The following is a 6,371-nucleotide window of genomic DNA, read 5'->3' as shown; positions in this document are numbered from 1 at the left end:
AAGATAAGCACAGTGGTAGAAAGAATCCAGCATTGTTACCCAGGCTTGCCCATCACCAGGGGTATAACCTTGCTGTTGCTCGTTATTGATTCTGAGCTTCAGTTTATTCATCTCTGAAAGGCAGATGATTTCACTCTCCACCACAATGACTTGCTAAGAGAATTTACAGACATAATGCAAGTATAGCACCTGGCATGTATTAAACATACTCACTCATTTAACTACTATTATTTTATACATTTGCCCTGCCTAATTTCACAAAGGATTTAAGTAAGCCATTATCTACTCATTTCTTCATTCATTTATTCAACCAAAATTATATATTGAGCACTTCTTTGTACCAGAGCTTATGTCAGTTACTTGGAATATAAAGAAAAAGAAGTAATCCCTCACCCTGAAAAAACCTCACATAGTAGCAAAATATAAAAATATAAACATAAAGCAATGTGACTATGTGGGAATAATAATGCGCTGTGTACTAGTGGAACCCTGAGGAAGGAATCCTAAAGTTGACCAAAATTTGGGAGTTGGGTCAAGAGGATGGGATGCCTGATTTCAACCAATAGGCGAAAATGAGTTAAAGCTATAAAGGCAAAAAGAACAAAAGGCTGTCAGAGGTATACGAGTAGATCACTATAACTGTGGTTATTATTATTATAAATACCTCCACCAGAAAACACTGCCTCAGATCCAAGTTGACTTCTGGTTCCTTACTTACAACAAACTGTACTGAATTCTAACTTTGCCCAGTTTATCAGTGACTGAATCCCACACCTTCGCCCACACCCAGCTCTGGACACGTTCTCTCTGATCTAGTTCTCTGCTTCTATATACTTCAGAATTGTGGTTTAAGTTCCTGAGATCCTTCCATTTGTTTCTTTCCTACTCCTTCTTGACCACATTGGCCTCCTGGGGTGTTGGAATTAGTCCGTCCACTGGGAATTGTTCCACCAGACTGTGCGTATCCCAGCCACACATCCCTCTGTGTATGTGCGTGGCTCCTTCTTGACATCAGGTCTTTGTTTAACTGTCATGTCTTCAAAGGGCCCTCTCCTACTCACCTCCCTTCCCCACCCCCAGATTTGAGAGAACAACTCAGTCTCTCTTCCATATTATTCACTGTAATTTCGGCAATGCAGTTGTTATCTGGTATTTTTTCTCATGGTTTGTTATCTGTTTCTGACTCTTTCCACTAGGATGTAAGTTCCATGAGGTTTGAGGTCATGTCTGTTTTACTCCCTATTGCATCTACGGTGCTTAGACCATTTCTTGGAACATAGCAAGTGACCAATAAACACTAGATTAAGGAATGAGTGAATGAATGAATGAATGAATGAATGAATATCTCTACTCTGTCAGCGGACCATAAATTCTTGCTCCCCTGACTCTCACAGACAATAGATTCCTCTGCTTTCAGCTGACTCCTAGTATTAAACTCTTTTTTTGTTTGTTTCTAGCATATTCTCTGCTTATTTGCCTAGAGGAAAAAGCATGTGCTGGATAAATAAATGTACGACAAATATCAAGGCATGTGTTTGGTTGTTCCAATAAAGAGACTGTATCTTTTTTTTTTTAATTTTTTTTATACAGCACGTTCTTATTAGTTATCTATTTTATACATATTAGTGTATATATGTCAATCCCAATCTCCCAATTCATCCTACCACCACCACCACCCTGCCACTTTCCCCCCTTGGTGTCCATACGTTTGTTCTCTGCATCTGTGTCTCTATTTCTGCCTTGCCAACCAGTTCATCTGTACCATTTTTCTAGATTTCACATATATGCGCTAAGATACGATATTTGTTTTTCCCTTTCAGACTTACTTAACTCTGTATGACAGTCTCTAGGTCCATCCACATCTCTACAAATGACCCAGTTTCATTCCTTTTTATGGCTGAGTAATATTCCATTTATATATGTACCACATCTTCTTTATCCATTCATCTTTCGATGGGCATTTAGGTTGCTTCCATGACCTCGCTATTGTAAATAGTGCTGCAGTGAACATTGGGGTGCACGTGTCTTTTTGAATTATGGTTTTCTCTGGGTATATGCCCAGTAGTGGGATTGTTGGGTTATATGGTCCTAGTTCTACACTTTTATGATCTGCTCCACTGCTTGCCACACAAGTCCCTAGATCCACATGAGCCTAAAGTTGAAGGTCATCCATTATCTTCCCCATACCAAACCTTAACTAATATTTTATTAATCATCAGTTTGACCCCTCTGCTTTAGCCAACAACATTTAATTGTCATCCTTCAACCAAATTTACTGATGTTTGTCCTTACCTAGATTTAGCTATAGGATAAGAATTTATTTTCATCATCACCTTCAGGTTCTGGTTAGAAACTACTCTCAAAGTCTTTTCTAATCATCTTCAAATGAGAGTACCCTGTAATCATGTCCTTTATTAGTTTTTTCAAGCTGTACCATACTGTAATTTTTAGTATTGATTTTAATTTTTTTATCTCTAACCATATGCATTTATTTTTCCGTTGCTACACTGCAAGAGTTTTATACTAATTATTATTATCTCTCTTTTTTTTCAATCCTTACATTCATTTCCATCACAGTTTTACGATTTCTCCTTAGGAGACAAAAAGTAGACTTTCAAATGAAATAGGATCCCAATTATTACTGATATTATACAATTTTGTTTGTTGTTGTGACTATTCAGAGTGGCCAAATATCATGAAGTCCCAAATCTCTTCACGCAATCATTTTTTTTTTAACATCATTATTGGAGTATAATTGCTTTACAATGGTGTGTTAGTTTCTGCTTTATAACAAAGGGAATCAGCTATACATATACATATATCCCCATATCTCCTCCCTCTTGCGTCTCCCTCCCACCCTCCCTATCCCACCCCTCTAGGTGGTCACAAAGCACCAAGTTGATCTCCCTATGCTATGTGGCTGCTTCCCACTAGCTATTTTACATTTGGTAGTATATATAAGTTCATGCCACTCTCTCACTTCGTCCCAGCTTACCCTTCCCCTTCCCTGTGTCCTTAAGTCCATTCTCTACGTCTGTGTTTTTATTCCTGTCCTGCCCCTAGGTTCTTCATAACCATTTTTTCTTTTAGATTCCATATATATGTACTAGCATACGGTATTTGTTTTTCTGTTTCTGACTTACTTCACTCTGTATGACAGACTCTATGTCCATCCGCCTCACTACAAATAACTCAATTTCGTTTCTTTTTATGGCTGAGTAATATTCCATTGTATATATGTGCCACATCTTCTTTATTCATTTATCTGTAGATGGACACTTAGGTTGCTTCCATGTCCTGGCTATTGTAAATAGAGCTGCAATGAACATTTTGGTACATGGCTCTTTTTGAATTACGGTTTTCTCAGGGTATATGCCCAGTAGTGGGATTGCTGGGTCTATTTGTAGTTTTTTAAGGAACCTCCATACTGTTCTCCATAGTGGCTGTATCAATTTACATTCCCACCAAAGAGAAAATTCTCTAGTAATGAACTATAGAAATGATCCTTGAAAGTATAGTCTTTCAATCATTTTTTTAATGTATCACCACAACTCTTTCTCTTCTCCTTACCCACCAGGACAGTGAGCTCCTTGAGGACAGAAACCCAGTCCTGTTCATCTATGAAGTCCTAATAGCTAGCACATAGCTTGGCATATAGTAGGTGTTCAGGAAAACCTCACTGAAGACCAAAATAATCATATTTCCAAAGGTTCTTGTGGAGCACAGCTTAGAACTTTCACTTCAACAACAGCTTAGACTGTGACCCTGAAGTACTGGTTCAACTGCTTTGGCTTTCATAGAATTGTCAGAGTTGGACTGTACTTACTCAGTGGGTCAGTTCTATATAAATGTGCTTGTGGGTCCCATGCTTCAGCAGCAAAATATCAAGAGTTCACCATTCTTCTGAACTTTTTTCTACTTGTTATTACAGAAAGTCCATTCTTTCCTCAATGGGAAGAAAATCAAATTTATATTTTAGGTGCTTTTTCAGCATATCTTGTTTATAGCTTTGCAATTTATTTTCCTATATTGTGTAGAAGGCAAAAAAGTCCCCCAGACTTAGAAGAATCAGTGGTATGTTTGTGACAAAGAGAAGTGGTAAAAAGTAACATGTTACTGCACAGGACCCCAAATCAGCCAGGACATAGTTACAGAGGAAACAAAGGAGGGACTCACTTCAATCATAGTAAGAGGCAGAAGATGAGAACTAGGTAAGGCTCAAAGTCAGAGAGAGATTAGTAACAGCTTTTACTTGAGGCTGAGCCAACAAACTATTAACTTAGGGCTTATTATGTTTTACTTGATTTGGTTCCAGAGTCTGAAGCAGAGCTGAGCAATGCCCATAGCAGGTCCAACTATAAAGGTTGGAGGAAGGCAGTGAAACAGGGACAGGCAGGACATTAACCTCTTGGGTGCATCCTCTGGTTTCATCATACTCATTTGATCCCTCTGTTTATGAGGTTCATTTTCTCTATTTCTCTCTTCCCACATAATACACATTTATGGTGCTATATTCCTTTTCTTACCAGCCTATTCTTAACCTTGAACATTCTCATTGGATCAGAATTTAATTTTAGTTATAGTATATGGTAACTAAAGACAGTATTTTGTTATTAGAAATTTAAGAGCATTTCTTATAATTCTGAAAGCACTGAAAATGTATTCACCTAACACTGGTTTCCATATAGTGCCATAGTCCTTCATATAAGCTGCCAATCATTCAGTTGATTGAATATTAAGAGTTTAACTATATATAATCTCTTTACATTATTTTATGTAAGAGGTAAGCTACTGTCCCAGAATTTAGCTAAACTGATATTGTATTATAGTTTTACTTTTCATGTTGATTCATACCCAAGTCTCCTCTTTTTTGGTCCATTCTTTCCCTGTAGAATTTTGACCTCATTCTCCCTTGAGAAGCTATAAATTATTTATCTTGGAATCTTTTTAAAATTCTTGTGGCTCATAAGATTTCAGTAGTAAGACTATTTTCGTCACTGTGAGACAGTCCCTCAATGAAAGCAGTGTAATCTTCACATTGCTAGCCTCCCAACCTGTATTTTTTCTCTTAACAAAACAAAAATGTATTTGTGGATTACCACAGCCCTCTTAATTCTCTTGTTGGTAAAAATTTATTTGTACATTCAACAAGCCTTATTCAAATCTTTATTATATACTAGTAACCAAGGGGGAATTCCGAAGTAAAGAATAACTCAACACTTCCCTTCCAAAAGCTTATAATCTAATTGGGGGTATAAAAATACATACATGCATGAAACAAAAACAATAATAACAACGACCATAATAATAGCATAACAATAACATTCTTATGGAGCTTTACCATTTTTAAGGAACATTCTCTTATTCAATCCTACAATGATCCCATGAGATGGATGATATTTACATGCCCATTTTACACCTGAGGACCCCAAATACATAAAGCTAATACGACGTGTCAAAATTCCCTTAGCCCAAACTGGAGTTTGAAATTGGTCTTCTAACTCCAAATCCTATTGCTTATCATACTATCTTTCAACAATTAAAAAAAATATATACAGCATTCTCTGCCTCAGGTCACCCATATTACCCATATTTCATAGCATTGAGGCACTCTAATCATTTTATTTACTGATATTTTTGTTTATAAATGCTATTAGAAAGGGAAGAGTATTTCAAAAAAGAGGTGGGACTTGAACTTTGGATAAGGAGTGAGAATGGGACCTGTAACTAGAAGAGGAAGAGGACATTTCTATGTCCAGGGTAACACATGTAAAGGTCTAGTTTCAATAATAGGCATATCTTATGCAGGACGGTAGGAAAGCTTCCTTACCTGAAGTAAAGGGCTCATGATGAGCTGTCAAGAAAGATGTTTTGAACATATAGCCTGGGGACAAATAATTGTGTTCAATGTCCCTGCATGTTGGGCTGAGGAACTTTATTTTATGGGAAATGGCGAGCCTCCAGAAGGTTTTATGCTCAGAAGTGGAAAGATCAAATCACTGTTTTAGATTTTTAATGTACCCAAAAGCAGAGTGATCAGCTAGGAAGCGGCTATAGAAATCCAGGCATTGGGTGATGACCACCCAACTAGGGGAGGGCACTGGGAATAGAGAAGAAAGGAACAAATGTGAAGCAACTTTAGAAAGAAGTGACAATACAATTTGGCAGGTGATTAGAAATAAAGTAGAAAAAAAGAGTCAAAGACTGCATGAGATTTCAAGCCTGGGTAAAGGCACTGATTAGAACAAAGAAAGACCACAGTGAAGTTACTCTGGTTTGTAGAGTATGGGGGAAATCTAAGAAATTACCATTATGAAGCCAGAGGTAATGGACACGGTCTCAAACACATTTAAAAAATAAATTTTTACTTA

General features: G+C 37.2%; 1 pseudogene; it reads right to left on the bottom strand.

Moving 5' to 3' along the window:
* Nucleotides 1–3,418: 3,418 nt before the first annotated feature.
* Nucleotides 3,419–3,522, bottom strand: LOC137220388 (small nucleolar RNA U3; annotated as a pseudogene).
* Between the last annotated feature and the right edge of the window lie 2,849 nt (nt 3,523–6,371).

This window comes from Pseudorca crassidens, chromosome 2 (genome assembly GCF_039906515.1).
Source record: "Pseudorca crassidens isolate mPseCra1 chromosome 2, mPseCra1.hap1, whole genome shotgun sequence".
NCBI lineage: Eukaryota > Metazoa > Chordata > Mammalia > Artiodactyla > Delphinidae > Pseudorca > Pseudorca crassidens.
This window is presented reverse-complemented; position numbering and strand designations above follow the sequence as displayed.